Source organism: Carassius auratus, chromosome 1, assembly GCF_003368295.1.
Source record: "Carassius auratus strain Wakin chromosome 1, ASM336829v1, whole genome shotgun sequence".
In the NCBI taxonomy this organism is placed as follows: domain Eukaryota; kingdom Metazoa; phylum Chordata; class Actinopteri; order Cypriniformes; family Cyprinidae; genus Carassius; species Carassius auratus.
The window spans coordinates 33,788,997-33,814,033 of record NC_039243.1 but is presented as its reverse complement, the minus strand read 5'-3'; the positions used below and the strand labels follow the sequence as shown (position 1 = coordinate 33,814,033).

General features: G+C 37.5%; 1 long non-coding RNA gene across 1 annotated transcript; it reads left to right on the top strand.

The window, feature by feature from the left end:
- Window positions 1-6,832: 6,832 nt before the first annotated feature.
- Window positions 6,833-8,759, top strand: LOC113108472 (uncharacterized). The gene is made up of 3 exons (XR_003292793.1): window positions 6,833-6,942; window positions 7,772-7,816; window positions 8,213-8,759. It is a non-coding gene; the product is annotated as an uncharacterized LOC113108472 (long non-coding RNA).
- The last annotated feature ends 16,278 nt before the right edge of the window (window positions 8,760-25,037 follow it).

Here is a 25,037-nt window from a genome sequence, read left to right as displayed (position 1 = left end):
TAAAAACGTGTGTTTTTTTCTGATAAAAGCTACTAAGACTAAACTGTGACAAAACGGAAAGTTTTTTTTTATATGAGAGTAGAACTTGCATACACGTTTAAAAAGAAGTAAACATCAGTTCTGTGTAGGATGACTTTTTATTTTACCTTAAAATTACATAGACTTAATTTGATTTTAAAATCACCAGCTGTAGCACACTGAAAAAAAGTGTTTATTTCATCCACTTAAAAAAAACAGGTTAATGATTCACATTTATATTTTTTAACTTGAGACAACAGTTATTTATTTTTCATTGGCTCAGTTAAAAAAATATATTAATCATTACCTTAATTTTTTTTTTTTATTGAATTGAATGAAACACTTTGCATCTTTGTTTTATTCGCACCAACATTATTTGATTTTAACATTTTGGAATAATGTATTTATATAGAATACTTTTATTTAGTCTCACTGGTAAAGACCTTTTTTTAAACCAAATTTAAACACTAAAAAAATACTGAAAGCTGATTAAGAAACATGTTATTGAATGTGTGTTGATTGTGTTATTTGGACTGTAGAACTATGCAGTTGTTGCCTTTAATTTCACTTGGTTACAGTTAATCTTTAAATTTAAGGCCAGTTCTCTGTAGTTTAAACCCAATTCAAAAACAAAAGCTAAATGCTGATGTCTGTACCATCTGTGTTTGTCAGCTACTTACTGTGCAGCTACTGCTGTTAATTTCAAATGGTTATGTTCATTGTTTTCAATAGCCAAAAGCCAGTTTATGGAAGTAAAATAATGACAAATGTCTTTGAAACAAAAAAGCATGCTGAATAGCACTAACTGAAAAAAATATGCATTGCATTAACAGTACTTGCATTTTAATGCCTTGTATTTCCAGGGCTTGCATTTTTAGGTCCTGAAATGTAACATAGATCTTCGTTTAAGCTGTGAATATTTCAATTTAAAATATTTCACACACCTTTTCATAATTAAAAAATCAATAATTCATATTCACGTTCCAGAATTCACTTCCAAAATATTCAATCGGTTTAAAAATATTCGGTCCATTTTATTTCTCTTTCTAAATTCGCTTCCACAAATTCAGTGGTTAAAATTCGGCAGATAATTCACCCTTTCACATCCGGGAGCTGCAGGAATAGCAGTAGAGCACAGAGGCATGAATATTGGTCAAGGTTTCACGCGGTTTCCCTCAGAAATTTGTTAAAGAAAAGAAAACTGATTAACGTGGCTCAGCGCACTAACAGCGATTACATTTACATTTTTTTTCACTTAGCAGACGCTTTTATCCGAAGCGACTTAAACTCACATCTTACTGATGAAGCAAATTATATACAGACAGATAAGGAGGATATTAACGCAAGTCACTTAATAAGAAAAACTCCGTGTTAAACTTTAACGTTAAAAATTAACGTATTTTATTGCCTCAAGATATTAAATTCGGCATTTAATTAATACAATATATTACTGTATATTATGTAAATTTCAGCAGATGAGCCCAGAAATCAGCCCCACAAACCAAAAAGTTTCACCAAATAATTTTTTTTTCGTAAAAAGAAAACCAAGCGCAGTAGTTTTATGTTTGATATTTGCTGTCTATTCGCCTAAGCTGCTTTAGGGACCATCTGCAAATTTACCTCAAAATGAAACGTAGTACAATATTAAATTCAAATTAATCAGTTTACTCTAAATTAATAATTTACTCAAACTGACTAAATATATCTGGCCAATATTATTTCTCTTTGTATGGACACTACACAAATATTGTTTAAGAAAAAATTAGTAAGTCAGTCTTGTATCTAGCAATGAACAACAACTGTTGGAACATGAAAAACCCTTTCCAGGGATCTTTAATATGTAAATAATTGTACACTGTAAATATATGAAGGGAGGTATTGGCAAAATCTCACCTGTAGATAATCACTATGAGAAATACAAGATTTAAAATTTGACCGTACGTTAGCTATCTAAAATTTTTATTAAAACACATTGGAACTTTTAACCCAGTCAGTGGAATTGTCAGATGGTCCCTTGGGTCCCTGCTCTCTCCATAAAGACGCGGAAATTTCAGCAATGTATAAATGGATTTGCAGCACTAAAAACAGCTTGTAGTTCAGCTCAGCTCAGCCAAGATGAAGGAACAGCTGATCATAGCTGTATATGGATTGTCAATTTTAAATTTATTTAGTAGCAGAGCTTTTTAGTGCTGCAAATCCATTTATCCTTTGCTGAAATTTTCGCGTCTTCATGGAGAGAGCACGTCATGGATGTTTAGCAACGGCAGATGCCTCAGGAGCGCAACTGCCCGAGCGCTTTGGAAGAAGGTGAAAGCCGTGTGTTCCATGCGTTTTTAAGCGAGATATGTGAAAGGCCCCTTACTCGTCATTGGGGAATCCTGGAGTGTGATGTGAGGGGACAGCACAGCGACGCACAAGCCATGACACAAAGTTACGGAAACTAAACAAGCAACATATGTCTTCCTCAGATGTATTGTTAGTTCTGTACTTCAGCATTGAGTAAAATCCCATTATAATCTCCTTTATGGTAGAGAATCCTGCTTACTAGGCTACGGGTAACGGCACACAATCAGCTTTTCCACATGCCCCGATAATCAAAACTTCTGCTTAGCGCCAGCTCCATTTCTGCAGATCAGTTTTTGTAACTGTGTTACTTAATCCACCTGTTGCTTTGGTCTTCATCAGAAGCCGCTTGCACCACCTGCTGGTGAGCGACTGACAGGAGATGGAGATCATTCAATTCAATTCAATTCAAGTTTATTTGTATAGCGCTTTTTACAAAACAAATCGTTACAAAGCAACTTTACAGAAAATTATGTTTCTACAATATTTAGTAGTAGCTAGTAGTTTGTGCACATTTGACAGGATTTTAGAAAAAATAAAAATAATAATAATAATACAAGACGTAGTCAGCTAGACGATGAACTATCAATATTATTAATTAAGTTATTATATGATGCAGTCACACATTTAGCAATATTTGTTAGTTCTGTTTGTTGATTCAGGGTTAGCATCATCTGGGGTCCTCTGAGGGTCAGCATCATCTCTTCTCAGGTGTTCTGGATCCAGACTGGAGCTTGTGTAAATCCTAGTTACATCCCGTGGCGAAACATAGAAACAAAATACAGACATCATTAGCATAGCTGCTGATCCATCAAAGTAAGATTAGTTTAACCTAAGATAATGAATAAAAATGACCTTTGATCAGATGCAACTACACTCACAATTAAAAAGATACAATATTCATGCCTCTGTGCTCTACTGCTATTCCTGCAGCTCCCGGATGTGAAAGGGCGAATTATCTGCCGAATTTTAACCACTGAATTTGTGGAAGCGAATTTGGAAAGTGAAATAAAATGGACCAAATTTGCCTGTGGAATATTATGCATCGTATTTTTAAACCGATTTAATATTTTGGAAGTGAATTCTGGAAAGTGAATATGAATTATTGATTTTTTAATAATGAAATGGTGTGTGAAATATTTTAAATTGAAATATTCACAGCTTAAACGAACAACTATGTTAAATTTCAGGACCTAAAAATGCAAGCCCTGGAAATACAAGGCATTAAAATGCAAGTACTGTTAATGCAATGCATATTTTTTTCAGTTAGTGCTATTCAGCATGCTTTTTTGTTTCAAAGACATTTGTCATTATTTTACTGTTATACCAGTTTGGCCTATTAAATACCAAATAAAGATCGTGTTTATGCAAACTTTCATTCTTTCTTGTTTGTTGTTTAAAGATTTTTAAAAAATTGCAAAAATCTGTATCCCCATTTACAGAGTGAAATCCTCTGACTACCTTTATCTCCCAGGACTGTTGTTGAATCTTCCAAAAGTTTTTGCTTGGGGGCTTCACATGCAGCGGCAGCAGCACTTTCCACCTTTAAATCGGCGCTACTAAACAAGGACTGTATGTGTAAAGGGGATATTGTATGAGCAACAAGTCAAGTCAGTGTCTTCAAGACACTGTCAGTGTTCGGGATTGAGCGCTGCATTTACTCTCTGTTCTGTTCACACAGGGTTTGTAAAAACATGCAAGTAATCTAAAACCTGTATTTGTGAATTATGATCTGTGACCAGTGACTAAAATAAATACATCAAAGATGATCTCTTTGATTTCTTTGCTAAATATGATGTCCTATCATATTTGCATCTGTGTAAGTTACATCGTGTTCACTAGATTTCGTAAAGGTCATATGTGATTGACTCATGCATTTCTGCTCAAAGGTGTAGTCACAACTCTGTATGTTTCGCAAGACTCCCTTTTACGTTAAATCAGGTATCAGTTTAGTTCTACAATACGGTTGTCACTCCTGTAAATAACCCAAATGTGTGCGAACAGATTATATGTATATAGTGACGCCTGTCCCGTGCACTCATCAGCATTGCTCTGGAAATCAAGGAGAAACACCTGCGCACTCAGGATGGGTTGTCCGGTCACAGCTGAGGCTCATTAGAGGACGACTACAAAAGCCAACATGTCACACACACTGGGGAGACATGTCTCCGGAAGACTCCACAGTAACTGTAGCTCTATGTCTCTTCCAGAAAGCAGTGTGTGACCTGCCAGCCCCAGCGTGTGAGCACAGCACGGACACCCATCACTTGGAAGCATGGAATACAGACAGTGGAGCACCGTGCATCAGCTCACTTCACCTGAATGTGGGCATAATTTGGGAAATCACAGACAAGCCGACCCTCCAGAACGGAGTTTGCTAGGTCTTTGACTGTCCTTCACTTTTTCTTTTTTTTTTTCTCTTTCTCGTGCTGCTCGGGAGAGACTGGGTGAGTGGTGTCCTGTGACGGGCGAGTGGAAACTGGTGGAGCTGCTCAGGGAGGACCTCAAACTCCAGAGAGAGAGATGCAACTTAAAAATGAAGTGCATAAGTTGTAAACACTTAATTTTTTGTGTGTAATTTATTTGTAAATGAGCCTGGGTACTCTTCTGTGCATTTTGTATTTTTGTTTTGCCTTTTCACGTGTAAATAAAAGTACTTATATACATTGTCACAGTGCGTCGGGGGGCGCCAAGGAAAGAACAGGGTCTGGGTCCAAATGCAGGGAAATATCTTTTAATAGATAAAAAAAAAATAAGGCCAACACGGCAAAAACAAAACCGAAACAAATGACGGTGACAACACAAGTACCAGGAACACTTACTAATCACAAGTAACGTTAAACAATACAGCCAGGCAGGGTGGTGGGTGAGACAAGAATATATACTCGGGAACAGCTGTGTGTGTGAGTGGATGCAACAGGTGTGCAGAGTGGACCAGGTGTGTAGTGTTACGGTGAATGAGATGGGGAAGTGGCGCCCTCTGGTGGCGAGAGGGAGGAACACCGGGTCCGGACTCATGACATGTTGTTAATGTTTTTTAATGCAGCTTATAATTTTTTTTGACACATTAAAACAAATGTTTCTATACATAATTGAAAGTACCTTTTACAACATAGCTCCGGTTTAACATTAGAAAAACAACATCATTTTGAGCCCAGCCCTGCCTCCATGTATTCAGGTGGTGAATGGCCAGCACCACCTCAGAGACTCGGAGCACAATTCGGTGACAGTGGAACGAGGCACATGTCAAACACTCTGGAGACCATCTGTATGATGTACCACTGGCCGACAGAAGAGAAACACCAGGGTCTCGTCTGTGGCACTTCTCAGAAGATCCAGCAACACTTTCAGGGGCTTGCTGCTCAGAGCAAAGACATCAGAAACATGTCCCGTGCTGCCATATTCAGCTTTATCCTGCAGTACAAGGGTCTGCTCTGAAGGAAAAGAGAAATTGTTTAGAGCTATGACAACATAATTAGTACAATAAATATTGAGATGGATACTTTAGTAAACTAATTTTAGTAACTACCAAAACCATATTGATGAAAATCCGCTAGTCATATTTAAAACCTTAGCTAAAGGGATAGCTTACCAGAAAATGAACATTCCAAACCTGGAACAACTATCATTTAAGTAAAAGTATTATTTTTTTTATACTCTAATATACTTAAGGTATTGAGAATAAAGGTAGACTGTATGTTATGAAAAAAAAATAATCGAGATGGTTTTTACATTAATATTACTTCTGCACTATTGTATATGTTGCAGTTTACTTCTTACATTTAAAATTGCCTACTAATACACTGTTGGGTAGTTTAATCTAAAACGTATAGTTTTATTTTTGTATAGTATATTTAACAAATGTACTTCCTTACAGTCCACCTTTGATTATTTGGAAAATGAAAGTAACAACATTTATTGTCAGAATTGTAATAAATTATTGCTAACTATATCAAAGGCTGCATTTGAAGGACTCGGATTGGTCAAACAGAGCACTGGTCAGCTGTCACAGCTGCCACTGAACACTGACCTGTACTAGTATGCTCTATTAAAAAAATGTATTCAGTTTTATTTTTATGGTTAACTGCCTACCTTGGTCAAGACAATAAACTACATAAAATCGCACCTTTGTAAGATATCAGTCAGCATTTGAACTGCTATGTGTGTTGTAGTTTTTCATATGTATCATTACTTTACTCAAGTAAGCTCCAAACCAGTACCTGCATTTAAAGTTGTAATCAAACAAAGGAAGCAGCAAACCAGTGTAACTTACCTGGCCTCGGGCTGGTATATCACAGTCTCCTCCATTATGACGTAAAACATATAAACAAAAACTATCCTAGCAGGGTTGTCTCTCTCCAGCTCTCCTCTCACACCGTTGCTGTGCACAGGGGTGGAGGAATTAGGAAATCCTGCAAAGGCGGAGCATCTCACGCACTTCGGAGGGCTGGTTTACGAAATGTGCACACTCAATTTTGGGACACAGCTTAGTTCTCTGTCTAGTGCTTCCACCGATGACTCTGGACATGAATCCTACACTATTCCTGCTTCTGGTATTGACAGCTAGCTGGACTGGACCTGGTAGGTGCTCACAGTATTATGTTGAATCCTATGTCTCTCTCTCTCTCTCTCTCTTTCTTTTAATTTCCCCATTCACCTAGAGTTACTCTTCTGTCTGCTCCCTTCATCAAAACATTTCTGACTTCTTTTGACCACAATGCACAATGATAAAATATACAAGGTGATCAGATCAGCTTAAAACTAGTTTTTTGACTCATTTAGCTGGATTTGTTTTCATGCAAAGCACAAAACAGCTCTCGTCTTTGCCGACGAACAGAGATAATATCAGGACAAATGTATCTTCCTCTTGTGTCCTCGTTGCTGATTATTCGTTTCCTCCTTTTTATCTCACACTTCTCTTGTAGCTGAATATGAATTTTGATATGCATTATAAAGGTTATGTTTTAGTTGAGACGTTGAGATGTTGGTCACACTTTCCAGTCACTTTCACACTAAATACAGAATTAGTTGTGCTTTTATAAATTAAAGGTAGATGACTCTTCCCAGTGACATATTATGTGTTTATAGTAGTTAATATAACAGCTAACATAAAAACAACAACACTTTTAACACATTTGTTAATCTTAATGTTAGTAGTCAACATTAGATACTGTTTAATGAACAAGCATGCTTATAGTTAAATGAATGTTAATTAACCATTAAATGAGTCTTTATTAATAATGGAAAAACAGACTGTTTGTAATCTCTGGTAGATTTGGAGACTGATGCTCAGAAAACATTTTTCTGAACTGAAACAGGCCTCAGCTGAACCTCGTATAAAACTATAGATGAAACTTCTTTAAAGTCACTTCTTAAATGTGTAAATGTGTAAAGTTGCATCTCATTACAGTTCAATGTGAAGACAATGAAGAGAGAGAGTATATCTCTGAAGGCTGTGAGTATCTGCTGATGATGATCACCTGATGATTTCTATTCGATGTGATGTAAACGTTTCCAAACACATTCTGGTAATTTACTGTTTTTGTGGTCATTGCTTCTCTAGAAAACAATGAGTTTAAGTTCTCACAGGGATGTTTCAAAAGACATTTAGCTATTAATATGTTCATTTTAGGTTCTAATATTTACTTTTAAGGATTATATTAGACTTTTAAGGATTATATTTACTTTTAAGGATTATATAAGATGCACTGTTTGAAAAGGAGAGAATCATGGACCTTATTTTTGGAAAAGATTTAAGTTTGAAGCAATAGTTTGTACATTATGTCTGTTATAGTGTCGTTTGTGTTTGTTTTATGCTTCACTCATAAATCTGTTTCTACATTTAAAGCAGTGTTAGTTCTCAACGCAGAGGTTGGAGAAGAAAACCCAGGTAAGAATCAACTACATATAATTAAGGCTGTGCAATATTAGTATTGTTTAAAATTAAGATTAACGTCCCCGTACTAATTTAATTCCTCCTGCTAAACTAACCGAGAAGTGCTTCTGTAATCCGAAAGAGTTTTTAAGCGGAAGTGTGTCATATCTCAGACTCAGAGCATCTCTTAAACCAGATACCACTGATAGACTTGTGTTCCCGGATGTGAAAACCTCTGAAACGTTTTCAGAATTAACCCCACAGTGTGAAATGTATCTCAACTTTCTGTTAACATGCTTGGATACAGCACTCTGTGAACAGCCAGCTTCTTTGGCAATGAATGTTGGTGACTTACACTCCTTGTGAAGGGTCTCAATGACTGTCTGAGACCATTTTGAAGGTGTTTTTAGTTAATTAGCTGATTGGCATGTCACCCAATCCTAATCTGTTGAGATAGTGAACTGGTGGGTTTTTGTTAAATGTGAGCCAAAGATATCTATCTATCTATCTATTTATCTGTCTGTCTGTCTATCTATCTATCTATTTATCTGTCTGTCTGTCTATCTATAATCGTAAAAATATGGATGTCAAGATATCAAATTTTACATATGTCACACCCCCCCGGATTTAATTTAATTTTCATGTACTAATTGATTTATAACATATGCACCATTCAAAACTTTGCACTTAGTACAATGTATTTATTTAAGAAATTAATAATTTTATTCATCAAGAATTCATTAAATTTATCAAAAGCGATAGTAAAGACATTTATAATGTTGTAAAGTTGTTGTTTTTTCACATAAATGCTATTCTTTTGAAAAGTATTCAGAGAACAAATCATTCTGAAATTAATGTATTACAGTTCCACAAAAATATTGTGCAGCACAACTGTTTTCAACATTGATAATAATTAGAAATGTTTCTTAAATCATCATATTTTTATGATTTCTGAAGATCATGTGACACTGAAGCCTGGAGGAATGATGCTGAAAATACAGCGGAGCATCACAGAAATACATTACACTTTAACACAGATTCACACAGAAAACAGATGGTTTAGATTATATCAATATTTCACAATATTAGAAGAGAAGAGCTTTCCTTAAAAAAACATTTATATATAAAATAATAACCTGACTGTAACTAATATCATTGTGCAGACACATCAAAGGTCATATAACTAATGTACAGAGATCATGTTTTATGTATCAATGCTCGTTTCCATGTTTTCACATGATTTATTCATTGCTTTAAAGATAATCATGGGGACGGCTCTGGAGATGGCAGGCGCTCGTGTACGTATTCATCTTTTCAGATCATAAAATAACCATTTATGCTTTATCTGGTCTACTTTTACAGTCTCTAGCTTGGGAAATTGATCCTTTACTTAAATCTTGTTCAGATGTAGGTTCCACACCAAGCAGTGACTCAGAGCCGACTACAGAGACAGAGACAGACGCAGAAACAGAGAAAGAGACATTGGGTTTAAAGATGTGCATTAAACCTGAAGGTGAACGTGATAACAGTCTGTTATAGGAAAAAATCTGAATGGATGCACATTAGTAAATCACTTTTTAAACCTACTAAGATGCATTTGTAAACTGCTTTACTTCACAAAACACACTCACACACACACACACACACCACTAGTGGCGCCAGGATTTTTATTGTAAGTGGGCCTCCAGAAAACTGGATTGGTCAGTTAAAATACCCCCACACCCTTCAACTCCATTCCAGTGCTTTTCTGCGGCACTGAGGACAGCTACTTGTATCGTTGTCCTCAGCAAAGAAATACACCTTAAAGCTGCGGTAGGGAACTTTTGATGCTCTAGGTGTTCATACATTTACATTTACATTTAATCATTTAGCAGACGCTTTTATCCAAAACTACTTACAAATGAGAACAATAGAAGCAGTCAGGTCAACAAGAGAACAACAACAGTATACAAGTGCCATGACAAGTGTCAGTTAGTCTAGTACAGAACGCATAGCCAGGTATTTTTTTTTTTTTATTTAAATGAAAGCGACAAGAAAAGGAAAAGTGCTGGTGTTAGTTGGTTAAGTGCTGAATCACTACGGTATAAACAGATAATAAACAGAACTGCTTGCGTCTTGCGGAAGAACATCGTAGCCGGAACTACTTCTCTCTGTTTATGTCTATGAAGAATCACAAAGGTACTGGGTTACTCCGCCGCGGTACCCCCGAAGCAATCTAAAATAGTCCGAATATAAACACTTATTATAGGTGCACCCTAGTGATTCAGGACAAGCCAAAAACACGGTTTGGAAAATGGATTCATGGTGTACTTGCTTATTATGTTCATTTTTCTACATTTTGAACACAAACAAAGTTACGGACCGCAGCTCTGATTGGTTATTTTTTACCGGGAGCGATGGAGTTTCTGCAAATGGCAATAGGACACTGGGAGGAGCCAGAGGAGCTTGAGTTTTTTCACAAATTATCTGTCTCATATTCTACTGTCAGGACATAATGACAGGTTTAATAAATATGTAAAAAATATATTTTTGCAAAAGTTACCTACTGCAGCTTTAATTGTTGGCATTTAGCTAACTTCATTTATCTCTTTGAACATTCAATACACAAAAAGACTGAAACGGAAATATATCTTTGGAGATTCAGTTTTTCTCTCCATTCATTTACCCAACACGGCGGACAGGGAACTGTCCAAATTATTTAACTCTTTTTCTCGTTGACGGACGTCATTCATTTCATTGGATCACTTGCTGGTGACGATTCAGAGTCCACACGTGGGGTAGAAGCCGCTGATTGGCTGAGAAGCTTTCACTCAAAGCTTTCCTCGGCCTGCTTATTGGATGAACTGCTAGAATGAAAATCTCTCACTACTCATAGGCCTGGGCCACAATGAGCCCAATAGTAGCGCCGTGGCTGACACACACACAAACACACTCACACTCACATGCATGCACACAGACACACTCATATTTACTTCATTTTTAACAGTTCCTTAGAAGGCAACTCAGCGATAAATGAAGGAAAACAGTGTGTGATAAGAACTTTTTATCATGTTTTCTCATCTATTTTTTCTTTTAAAGAAACTAAAGAAGATCCTAAACTGGATCATGAAGACCACGAAAAAGTGCCAATGTAAGTACACGCTTTTAAGAGCATGCTGTGTTTCTATCTGCTGGCTGCATTTCAGTAGTTTAGTTTGGTTTGTTTCTTAGTTCCTTTTAGCAAATATGTGGCTTACCCAGATGTGCAAAGTGTGTTGTGATAACATTTCAAAACTGTACAGTAAATACAGAAAAGCGAACACTGGCTTCATATCAGTCACATAAAACTTGAACAGAACGGGGGTCCGCAGCACTGGATGTGATAAAACTGTGCTGATTTGAAAGGGGAAAACACACATGACTCACTGGGAAGTGTGGCAAGACAAGGCATGAAGACATCATGCGTTCACATGCGTCACACCCTGTAATGTAATGTGTAAGGTTTCTTTTCCTGGAGCTGTCAAATGACATAAAGTTACCTGCTTCTTTATTTCCAGAGGAAAGCCCCTCTGAGTCGAGTCAGGATCAGAGTTCCCCGAGCATACTTTAGTGAAACTATGTTGTGATCATTCCTTTATTGAGAATTGTTTTTATGTCATGCAATCTGAACTGTAATATGATACATATTTAATATTTCATACTGATGCTTTTTAGATAACCAGGAAAAAGGAGCAAAAAGACACTACATTGGATGTTGGGATGTGCAAAAACTACAAAAGCAATGACATTTTGCTGCCAGTAGAAATAGTTATTGCTTAAGTAATAATAGTGTCTCAGTCCATTTTGAGACTGTTTATGAAACGCAATCAGTGTGAATAATAATAATAATAATAATAATAATAATAATAATAATAATAATAATAATAATAATGTACCAGTCAAAGGTTTGAGGTTTGAGTCTCGTCTGCTCCCAAAAGCTGCATTCATTTAATAAAAAATACAGAACAAAATGTAATATCGTGAAAAAATATTCCACTTCCAAACAGCGGTTTTCTGTGTGAATATCTATTAAAGTGTAATGTATTTCTGTGATGTACAGCTGTATTTACAGCATCATTCCTCCAGTCGAATGATGAATTCGTTATTTTGAAAACTTTGCCAGCATTTTTAGATTGTTTCATAATGCCATAACTTTATATTAAAAAGATATTTGTTTAATATTGTATAATGCTCTTGGATGAACAAAGGCAGATCTGTCTGTTGCACTGATCAGGATCCAACAGTTCACTGGAAGCCAATATGGTCTTTTATGTGCTTTTGATATTTAAGATATTCACCACAGTTATATGATAATCAATGTTGTTTCTTTATAATTTAATGATTGTTCCTGTCTTTATCTCAGTGTAAGGGCTGCCTCAGAACTTCAGATGCATTAAGAAGCATTTCATTTAAATTATAGAGACATTAACCTTTGTAAATATTATTACATTGGCTGTATTATATTTTTTATTTTATTTGCAGTATTGCAAGTTTGTGTTTACAATTAATAATAGAATTTAATTCATTTAATAATTTTTAGGAATTCACCAATGCATTTCCTTTTTTGAACATACCAAACAGAATTTAATGTAAAAAAAAAAAGAAAAAAAACATAATAAAGAATAAAACCTTACTTTTTATTTGTGTGTATATATATGTGTATAAATATATATATAAAACAAAGTATTTTACGGGGCTATGAATACGTGTGCACGGCAACGTAATGACGTCATGTTGTAAGCGACACGGAACGCGAGCGACGGTGACGTTCCTGGCTGAAGCAGTGACGCGATCATCCGTCGACAGTCAGTCGCACAGGAATCGGTTGGATAAAGGCGATCGCGCTGTAACGGAGCAGCACCGGAGTCGTGTCTCGGACCCCAGCGCTCCTTCAAGTCGCTCACACATTATTCCAGCTGGATCTGTTTCCCTTTGCAGAAGCCAAATGATTAATAAAACCTGTCCCCAAGACTGCAGCAGTTCATCAGAGGAAAATGTTTAGTCTGCGCTAGTAAAACTACTTCATCTTTCTCTCGGAGAGGAGAGACTTGAGGATAATATCAGTCACTTCCCTTCATCCTCCACCGGTTTACAGGTAAAAACGTGTGTTTTTTTCTGATTAAAGCGACTTGTTTTGAAGAGAAACGCTTTGTTGATTTACGCCAGGTTGATTCTGGAGCATGTGATCGGCTCTTGTTGTTGTTGTTGTTGTTGTTTACTATTCAAACCCATTTCCAAGATCCAGGACACATCAAATACAGCACAGCTCTGCGTTAATACAAGAACAAGCTCTCAGTTTGATCTGAGGTAAACTTCAGAGCTTGTAAACAAACCCCAATTCTCTTCTCAGGACTCCGAAACGCTGTCGTCGCTGTTTAAATATACTCATTTACTAAATCGCGGTGTTAATATATTACGTAACGTTAAATATATTAGTATATATTCGCGATTTAGAGCGACGACGGTTATTAGCCCTTTCTGTCGACACTATTATTGTTTTGGGACGTTTAGCTTAGGCTAACAGTATTAGCACTCCCGCTAGCGGATCATCGTGAGGCTGATTCGTTTAAGAATAAGTTAATCCACTATGCTGTCGTTTATATTCTGAAGTGTGTAGGATTGTGTCTGTTTCATCAAAAGCTGTGGGAATGTCTGATAGCGGTTAGCTTAGCGTAGCTTGCTAACGATCGGGACTCAATCTTTTGTAAGGGCTTTAAATCCGTCTGAGGCGGCTGTCAACACCTTCACAGACTTCTAGCTACTTAACAATACTTTTCTGAAAACATTAGTCGTTTTGAGACGGAGAATGTTTAATCTATGTGTTTTTTACGCGTGTCGCGAGTCAATCACGTTAACATCAAACATTCCTTTTCTCTTTTCTCAAACTCTTCATCAAGTTTCTCTCTCATTTGTTCAACATCATCCACTGTTATGATGATTATAACCGCTCTTTCTTTCCATCTCTGCCACCTGAGGGGGTATAAATCTTCTAAGAGTCTTCTAAGACTCCTCTCTGTTTTCATAATCATCCATCAGGTTTATTTTGAGCACATTTATGAATAAACTCGACTGGGTTAAGTTTCAGCATCATCTGTAATATTATGTAACTCGCAGGGTTTGCAATGCCATCTATTGCTCCATGTGTTTATCTAATATCTGTTGTCAAATAAAAGTTTCTCTTGGAATAAGAAAGAGGTTTCTCTAGGGTCAGATTTCAAGCATGAAGCATTGCATGTCAGGTTTTAATAGTTGTACGTTTATAAAATCCCCTATATGCATTTATTTCATACTAAATATAGTATTGAAACTTCCTGATATAAACATTATTTGGAGTAGACCCTACTACTTGTCCACATTGCAAACATCAAATGTGATTTAATGTCACTATTGATGAGGACTGTATGATCTTTGAATGATATCAGACTTTTTAAATGGAAGATAGCACCTAAACATACTTGCAATAGTTCCTTTTAAGGACACTCAAAATATACTTCAGTATATCTTACACACAATTAAAGCACATTAAGTACAAAATTAGTTGTTCCAATCTAGCAGACATTAATTTTAACAGATTAGTAGACTAAAAGTACAATTCCTGTATTAAGTACATAATTATGTAAGTGTATTTTTAGGATGCTTGGCATAAAATATACATATTTCAAATACAGACAAGTATATTTTTCACTAAGGTCATGATTGAATATTGTTGTCTTTTTAGCGCTTTTAGAATGTAGTTTGCATCATTGTATCACGGTTTTCTTGTCTGTAACAGTAAAGCTGTTTTTAAATGATCTGTGTTGATGTGTAAAGCGCTAGACTTTAGGAATAAAGGTGACTTAGTCTCTGTTTCCTAGATTTGGTTTTTGAGGTAGTTTTGAATTTTGTGGGTCACTTCTTTGATGCAGTGGAAAGTGTTTGATAAAATTGGAGAGTATAGTGTGTGAGCTCTTTCATCCTCTCACACACTTTCCTGAACATCCATTTCCAGCTCCGAGAGCCCAGGATTTGGGAATCCTCTCGGAAGGGTGATGATTTTACTGTGAACTATGAAGGGTTCGAGGTACTAATCTCGTGTAAAGACTTTGCTGAATGGCCTTCATGTTTTGACAAGACACAAAGAGAGCACACAGAAGGCATCACCGGGGTTGGGAGATAAAAGAAAGTAACCGGGTCATCTGATGAGTGGCTCTTTGAACAGAATATTTTTTCAGGCCAGCTGCTTCTTCACAGCGCTCCGCTAAAATAAGAGCAGATCTGCTCTTCTGTCTGGCTTCAATTAAAGACGAGTCTCGGTTAAAAGGGATACAGCATTCAAACTCGCTTTGAATTCTCTAGGTGATCACTAAAGGCAAGTTTTCTAGAATTTCTCTTTCATTCAGCTTCTGTGATGGATTCTGTTGCAAAAGCTCTTCTCAGAAGTTAACTTTGTAATGTTGTTCCTGGAAAGTCTTCTGCTGAAATCAGCTAAAAGGAAAATGTGTACTACAATACTGAAGCTTGTAGTTTTGGTTATTAGTGTGCTTAAGCATAACCCTAATCATGCACAAAACTCCAGATATCTTTGCTTTATCTGCTAATTGGAACGCCTGTCGTTCATTAGTTTATTATATCTATATTTTATGTTGTAGCTATAAATAGAAGTGCACTACTGTCAGCTCAAATTTGATTGCCGTTCACACTAAGAGTAACTAAATTAGCATCCACACAGATGGATGATATCCTCTTTATTATAAGCATGCTGCAGTAATGTCATATTCCTCTTTAACAGCTCAGTCTTTAAAGTCTGGGTTTATTCCCACTGGCTGAGCATTATGATGCACCATGATTGCAAATTCTGCATACTGATCTAGTCTGCTCATAAACTTTTGGGGACAGTTCACCAGAAAATGTCAATTTAATTCATTTAATCAAATCGTTTCTAAACTCAGTTTTTTTTTCTGCTGTGGAACACAAAAGAACTCCTCTTTTTTTTTTTTTATAAATCCAGCGATCATGATTGGTCGGCTCGCCTGTCAGTCAGGGTAAATTGACTGGTTGGTTGGTGGACTGTTAGTCGACCACCTTTGACCATGTCTAGTTTAAAGTAATAGTATGAGCTCTGCTCACAAACACTGGTGCTTTTGTTTTGTCTCAAGCATTGTGAAGTTCACAGAGTGAAATATTGATGGTAGTGTAATATAACAGATCATTTTTCTTCCTAACTCATATGTTCCTACAGCTGTAGCCAAAACAAAGTTTTTGTAGAAATTCTAAACGAAACACTGCAAGGCTTAATTTCTCCTCCGATGTGTCACCAAGCCCTCCTGTGACTTTGGGTGTATCTTTTATGTGATGTTTTGGGTGTATGCCCTTGCTGTATGGGTGGTGAATTCCTGTTGTTCTGTGAATCACACTTGTGAACACGCAGCCCGAGAACAACATCCCTCTTCTGATGAATGATGGAGAGTTTATTTGCTTTGATGTGATGAGCTCTCTTTAGTTTCTAATAGGTGATATGAAGAACTTATGCCATCCCAGTCGTTCTGTCTATAGAGTTGTGCATTCTCTCTTCACGAGGAAATTAGTCTTCATTTGCGGAGGACACAAAACCTGGCTCACTGCCTGCTATTGCGAATGCCGGCTCTGGGAATTTTTCACGATGATGATAGATGCGTTCTCTCTCGTTCTCCACCTGTTGCTGTGCCAGAAGCCTCCTGAGCATCGACACGATCACAGTCACCTGATGTGTGGAGCTGTTTTTAACACACTGCCCTCAGATGAAAGGGTGGAGGTCTTTATTCTTCACTTTCACAATGTCTAGTTCTTCATTTCTCTTTCCTGTTGTGCAGGAGTGTCACACCAGGCTGATCATCCTCCATTCAGACTCCAAAGATGACTTTGCTGTTGATCCAGATAATTTAGCAAAGCATCTAATAACTGAAGGCTGTGTAAGAAAACAGATTTGACTTGTTCTGTTGGAATTTCCTCTTGAAAACTTCATCCGGGAGAGGCTTGTCTCAGATGATCTGAGAATAGAGATGTAATTCTGGTCCAGACACTCTGCAGGAAAGTGTCCCATTTCAAGACCAAGATTGGACCTAAATGTTTTTGCATAGAAGCAAAGGAAAATTTCACTTTACTAAAAAACTAAATAATGCAGCTGCAATCCAAACATGATGTTTAAAACTGCGAGTAAAGCAGCATTCCATTGGGTTATTTTCAACTGGAACTGGCGCTGAGAGTTGACACATTATACTTTCAGGTTATCTGGAACGCAGCATGAATGGAACGCTCTGAGGTTGGAATTGGGAAGTTTCCCACTACTGACGTCTTGAACACGAAATAACACGACCCAAAAGATTACAATTGTGTCATTACATGCAGACCTTGTTTTCCTTGTGAATCACTAAAGATGTATAGTCCGTGTGGGGTTCAGTGTTGAGTTCAGTGTTTAGTCTCTTCTACACAGTAAACTGCTGTAAAATTACTGGAACGACTACAAAAGTGTGTTCACACAAGCAATTTCATCTTTTTATCCGTAACGCCCCCCCCCCCCCCCTGTATATTCTGTGACATCATTGACCAGAAATGAGCTTTAGACGGCTGTGCGTCCCGGTGTTGTGTTTGTGAACATGGAGGGGTATCTGTGGTCAGTGTTTTTATTGATGTTTTCATTTTGGTGTCATACCGGGAATCTCATTCAAACAGAGCTCTTTACTGGTAACGTTACAACAAAATTACCGGTGTTTTTGAAAAGGTCCTGATCACACATGATCTTTTTTAATGGTAATTTACCAGTAAAGACTGTATGTGTAAAAGGGGATATTGTATGAGCAACAAGTCTACATGCTTCAAGACACTGTCAGTGTTTGGGATTGAGCGCTGCGTTTACTCTCTGTTCTGTTCACACAGGGTTTGTAAAAACATGCAAGTAATCTCAAACCTGTATTTGTGAATTATGATCTGTGACCAGTGACTAAAATAAATTTATCAAAGATGATCTCTTTGATTTCTTTGCTAAATATGATCATATTTGCATCTGTGTAAGTTACATCGTGTTCACTAGATTTCGTAAAGGTCATATGTGATTGACTCATGCATTTCTGCTTAAAGGTGTAGTCACAAATCTGTATGACTCCCTTTTACGTTAAATCTGGTATCAGTTTAGTTCTACAATACGGTTGTCACTTCTGTAAATAACCCAAATGTGTGCGAACAGAACTGTATTAATGACTCAAATGCAGGACTGACATTCTGTGAAATTCTCATTCTTGAAATGACACGAGTTCTTGTATTTGGGTGAACTGTCCCTTTAAGTGAGCTGTAGAATATATGAGGAAAAACACAATGGTTTTATTTGACGTCATCATGGCGGAGGAGGCATTCTGCTTTTTACACGTTCCTGAGTGTCTTATCTCCCGTTTTTAGATGCAAAGATGCGTTCTTTGTGAACGCCGGGCCCTTACTGATTCAAGTAGCTCATCGGTGTTGTTTCTGGGGAATGTCTGCTGGTGTATATTTTGATTTGTGAAGACTTTGGATTGTTCGAGCAATACAGAAAGGTTGTTTCTCAGTCCGTCCATCCATGCTTCTGTATCCACTCGCTCTCTTAAAGTGATAGAAATGGATTACCTCCACCAGGGTCTTTTGCTTTAGCTCTCAATAGAGCCTTGAGAGGTTGTGAAAGGGTTGCCTTCTGCATTGTCTTGAGCTCTTTGTGTCCTCTGTGTCTTTGTGGTTTCACCCTGGGACCCAACAGCTGCCCCCCCCACACCAACTCCCCAAACATCAGCATGGGATAAAAAAAAAAGTTGGGTTGCATCGCTCGTGCGTGTTTTCCATGCGACTTTCGCAATACTTAACATGAACAATGATCAACAAATGTACGATTTATCAGCATCACATCGGCTTTGTACAACCAAAGAATAATTAGGACTTTGTGTGAGGACCTCTGGTCCACTTCAGTTGATGTGGATTGATTCTATTAAAGGGTCTTTTAAAAGAGTGAGCAGTCTTGGTTCTCTTCTGCCAAAAGCTACTGTCTTTTGGTTCTTCCACCCCCATCTCCTGCCCAAACGCTGTCTTAACACCCTCACACTGACTGCTGTGATGCAGGACGGTCCTTTAAGAAGAAGGGGGCCCCTGGTGACGGACTGCTTCCATGGTAACACCTTTGTGAATGGATTTTTGGGGAAAAGTGGTCAGTGGCCTCCCAGCATCCTCCACTGGCACCGCAGGGCAACTATGTTTCTATCAGACTGACCATCTGCAACACACTTGCCTAAAGTCCATTGGGTCTTTAAGTGTATGTCAAACTTTGGATGTTTTCTGTCATTCGGAGAAGTTTCCAGGAAAGTTTCTCTCCTTGTAGCCGAAGCCTGTCGTGGTTTTTAGGTAGTAAACTCACATGTGCCAAATCTTGCATAATTTAGACTCTTGCCTTTAGCACAGTTCTCAAGAGCTCGTGTGAAACACCTTTTGCTGCTTTGGAGAAGCCTCAACTTTTGGGTTCCAGCTGTCTTTTGTCAGGTTTCCCCTAAAAATGTGTACCCCTAGAGGTGCTCCTCTGCCCAGCTGTCTCACTCGAAATGGAAAGTCTGCTTTTCCGCTGGCTCAGATTCACTCACAGCTTCCTTGTACCCTGTTGACACTGAATTATTTACGATGTGCATCAGAGTTCTCTGTTGCTGGAGACCTGACTTCAGAAAGGACAGAGTCATGAAACCTTTATTACATGCAGGTCGTTCTCTGTTTGCAGCATTACAATGTGTGTTTTAGTCTCTGTCATCAGGAACAGAAGTAGCAGTGTTCGTTTTGTATCTGGTTTGTTTTTATGGTGTTTTTTTTTTAAATGAAATATGACAAAGTAAAATTTAAGGATAGTATGAACATTAAGACTCAGGGAAAGGCTTCTTTTCTAAATGAAACATCAGCTTTGAACAAATCGTTTGAATGAATGATTCAGTGAATCACTTAAGACGGGGACGTGCTGCCACCTACTGGTGGTTTAGTGCTGTATTTATCCACGATTGGCAAAAGAACACGTTTAAAAAAACACGTAAAAAGAAAAAAAATCATTTCTTTTTTTTTTTTTTTTTTGTCAGTATCTCACACACCTATTAACTACGCATTACTGTACTTATTAAACAAACAATAAACAGCAAGTCCATGAGTCAGAAGTTGATTCAGTATCATTTTGATTCAGTGAAGTTTAGTGAAGCAATCATCAAGTTGGCTACGGGGAAGTTATTCTAACACTGAATGACTGAATTGTGAGTGTTAGAAGTCTTAAAGCTGGACTTCAGCTGAAGAATTGAGGCCGCTTTAAAGCTGTCTCCATGTGTCGGTCCATATGTCTGAGATGTTGAGGCTGTATGGAGAGTAATGGGCATCTGGCGGCTCAATCAGACTGACTTAAGGACTATTAGTGAAGATAATCCTGTAGAGACGGGGAGTTGAGCCACAAAGCACATTCTCCCTCTCCCTTTCTGTCTTCATGCTTCGTGGTTTACTTTTCAAATACATTTCATGCATTTTATACATTCAGTGTAATTACGATAAACCAATAAGAAATTAAAAATACACATACAAATAATTTCTAGTGCTATAAAGCGTGCAATACTGATGTTTATGACACTTTTTAAAATGTTCAAGCATCAGGTTTATTTAAATGCACTTCCAGAGTGAAATGATTGTGTAATAATCGGGATAATATCTTAAACATCAACCATGTGAACAATATGATTTAGCTATTTTTGCTTTTAATTTTAAACGGCTGTCTGCTCTGCCACCGTTTGGATGCAGACAATAACAGTCATCTTTCTCACTCGTCCTCTTGAATACAGTTGCAACAGATGCTTAATTGTTGAAAAACAGACATGTACTGTACAATTTTCCTGTAGCCGTAGGCAAAACCACTCCGGGATGTATTTGTGGCATTGGTTTTTGTCCTCCAAACCATGAATCAAACTGGTGTTTGCCGAGCTGGAGCTTGGGATATATGCTAACTGGCATCTTTGTGTTCCCGTATGCGTGTGTGTCTCGGTGTCTGCCTACATTTACTTAACCAGCCCGCTTCCTCTCGCCTGTAGTCTGTGGCTCAGCACATCAAAGCATGTGTCTCTGCAGAGCCGGAGATAACAGCGGAGCATAAACCCTGCTGCTCCGCTAAGCTTTTCCAGAGTCTTTCCAATGCCCTCGGGCGCACCGATACCTCTTTTGTCTGCCTGGAGCCTTGGGAGAGACGTGTGTGTGTGTGTGTTTGGCAGGCTGCGCACCTTAGGTACAGTGTGTGTGTGTGGTGCTAGTGTTGAACAATGTTTTCTCCGTCTTATGCAGCGAGAGGCACGTGTCTGTTTGTTTGCTGACCTGCCAATCCTCTGTTGTGATGTCCTCTCCATCTGGATAGCTGTTGTTCATTCTGATGTAAGCCACACTGCTTTGCTGTTTTTCACTCATGTATGTGTGTTTTTCAGCCTAGTGAGCTGCTGACTTGAGCAATGTTTTCGAGCATCATATGAACGTAGTTTTTTTTGGGAATACCAATGACGCACATTTGAATGCTGAAAAAAAAATGTTCAAAGGAAATGTTGGCAAGAGATTTCTATTTGTAAGATCTTTTGTTTTACGTGCTTTTTATGAGTTAATATAAATTTGTGTAGAATAGATCTATGCATTTGAGTTGAAATCCAGTCAAACTGATTTCTTCTATCATTTAATTTTGTAAATTAGTAATACATTTCTGTAGATCTAGGATTTTAAGTTTAAACTCAATCGTTTAAACTTCAATTCGTTTATGTAATTTTATATATTATTTTAAACTTTACCGAATCTGAACGTTCACATTTATTGTAAGTTTTTGAGAATAAATAAGAACACATTAAACAAGTATTAAAATTAATAAATAACTTTTAAGTGTTCAATAGCGTAAGGAATATTTCGCAGACTGGTGCACGCTGAAAAAAGCCGAACCGTTCGGTTCACCACTAATGGTTCGACACGTTTAAACATTTAAGAGCCAGAGGACACGAGGTCGCGTGCGCAGGGAGAAGATTTGTGCATGCGCTCATCCAAAGTGCGCAAACCCGCGCCTCGGCACGCACACAAATATAAGCTCCCTCTGAAGTATTGTTTAAATGGACAAATTCACACAAAAAACATGTCAAAATGCCTGTTTTGTTAAGTATCCTACAGCAGACATAGCCGGCCGAACGTAGGCCACTGTATCAGTGCATTCTCTTAAAGTCACAGTCTTTATATTAATCGAACACCAACAACAAAGAAATCACTCGCTGCTCTTGATTAAAAAGCTTTTGTAACTTTAATAAAGAACAGCCTTTAATTTATACAGTCAAATATGCGATGCTGTTTTACATTTGATTACATTATTCAATTTGTGTAGCTAAAAATGAATGTAGGTCTGTAATGTGTGAAAATATTTTTGAAGAATTAAAGGATAGCATAATATGTTGTATGCTAGTTGCAATAACCTGAGTATTTCCATTTTGAAGTGTTTGAAATATGTTTTAAAAGGGAAAGTGAAATGGTACATTATTGGCTTAGGCCTGTAATTGACTGATTATTGTGTTTATATACGAGTAATAAGCCTGTGGAAATATTTAATGTTATATTACTGTTGAAAATGTTGAGTTATAGTTGGCAGTTTCTATAGTTATATACTATTTGTATAGTTAAATAATTTGCTAGTGACTAACAGGTCATGAGTCTAACAATGTCAGAGTAGAACTTACATTGTGGCCTTTTTTTATAATTTTCCTCTTGTTTCTGACTCTTCGGTTTGCTTCACATCTCTGATGTCTCGCCCTCAACGGCTTGACAGAATGAATCTAAATGTTTTTGAGGTAGATCTTGGTTTACATTTGGACTTTGGATGTGATCTTAGGCTGGAAAAGGTTGGTGACCACTGCTCTAGTCCATTACTCCAGGTTTCCAATTCAACCGAACCCCTAAAGTAGACGTTTGTATTTTGATGTTATTAATTTGCTGTGATGTTATTCAACACCGATATTTAACATGAATCATACTTATGAAGCATTGACCTGATGTTGGCTTCTCTGTGTGGTCTTATGAAGCGAAACGATCAGTCTGTGCAATTACTGAACATTATTCACATCATTATGCTGAATGAATGTGAGTATTTATTGTACATCAGGTTAGTGTCTGGACCACAGACAGTATGGTTTGCAGTGTCTATTCCCACAGTTCTCTTTTCCCAATCAGTGTGTCAGCGCTCATGCAGTTAACACTATGTGCATCAAGCACGAAGACTATGCATCTGCTGCTTCTGACGTCAAATTCATCAGCATCTAAAGTTCATTCAGTTTATCCACAAGGTGCCAACGCTGGTCTTATCTCACAGTCAAAACAAGAATAGGAGGAAATTGAGCAACAAACTATTTGGGACCACAACAACACGCCCAACTGGACTAGTCTTGACTAGTCTAGTTAAAACGAGTACAAAAATGGATCTCTCCATAAAAGTACAGACACTGGGGAAAGTGATACTTTCTTGTGCAAGTCTTGCATCAGCACCTTCATGCATATTGTTAGAATGATTATATTTAAAGGATGAATGCACACGTAAGTGGTTGCATCTAGGCTTAAGTTTACTTTGGACTTAAAAGGTTAACCTTCTAAGACGACATAGTGAGCAAAATGCAACATAGTGAGCAATTAATAATTTTGTATGCCAGCCAGAAACCTGGTCATGTGAAGCTGATCACTTGCCTTACACAAAATTAGCACTTTACATGAAAAACTTGGCTAATGTTGGCATCACACATTTGAGTATTTTCATTCATAAGCTTAATTTACATGGCTGTTAACTTTCTTCAAAATAACATATTTTGTGTTGGGCAATGAAGTCATAAAGGTTAGTAAAGAATTGAGGACGAGTAGATGACAATTTCAATTTTTGGGTGAACCATCCCTTTAAATCCCAATTGAATCTTCCTCTACAGTGCTGAGACTGAATTGTGTCGGTGGGTTGAACTTGAGAATTGGATTAGTCCAATTTTTGAATTAATATTTTAGACCAGCTTTTGTGAACAAACAAGAATGATTAATAAACATCATACTCAAATCTTGGATCAAGAGAGGATTTCAAGATGTACAGTATGTTTTCTCTCACTAAGCTTGTGTATAATTACAAAAGATCTGGATATAGAGCACAAGACAAATGGACCACTTTCACGGTCTCTTTTTATTTTTAAGTTTGAGATGGTAGCTAACTTTATCAGAGCTAATTTCTGTTAGTGCCCTCATCTTCGGCTCTCTTTTTGCGTGCTTATTTCTTCATTCAGTTCAACTCACTATCAAGATGCTTTAAACTCAGAAGTCATTGTCTTGAATTTCAGCCTCCGAAATTGCTCTCCCCTCGCTGGTGGGAATGTAATATAGCAGCACCGATCCATCTCCACTTAAAGTTTGGGGGAACTGATGACTAGCTGTTGATGGATTTAAGGACAATGCATGCTTTACGTTTTGCTGAATGGCTCTGAGCTGTACTCTGGGACTCTCTTTTTGTGCGTGCTGCCAATCATGACCACATTCAAACAGTTTCGTGTGTGTGTATGTGGAGATATTTATATATATTAAAAGAGCATTGTTTTTTGTATTTGGTGTAATGCAATGTGTTAATAGCACAAAAATGTGGTGCGCTCTGATTGGCCAGCTCTCCAGTGCATTGTGATTGGCCGGATTCCTCCATGTTAAGCCCCTTAATAGGTTCAGGAAAGTCTTCCATAAAATGCACTGCACACACTCAAATATTTGGCTTAGCTGT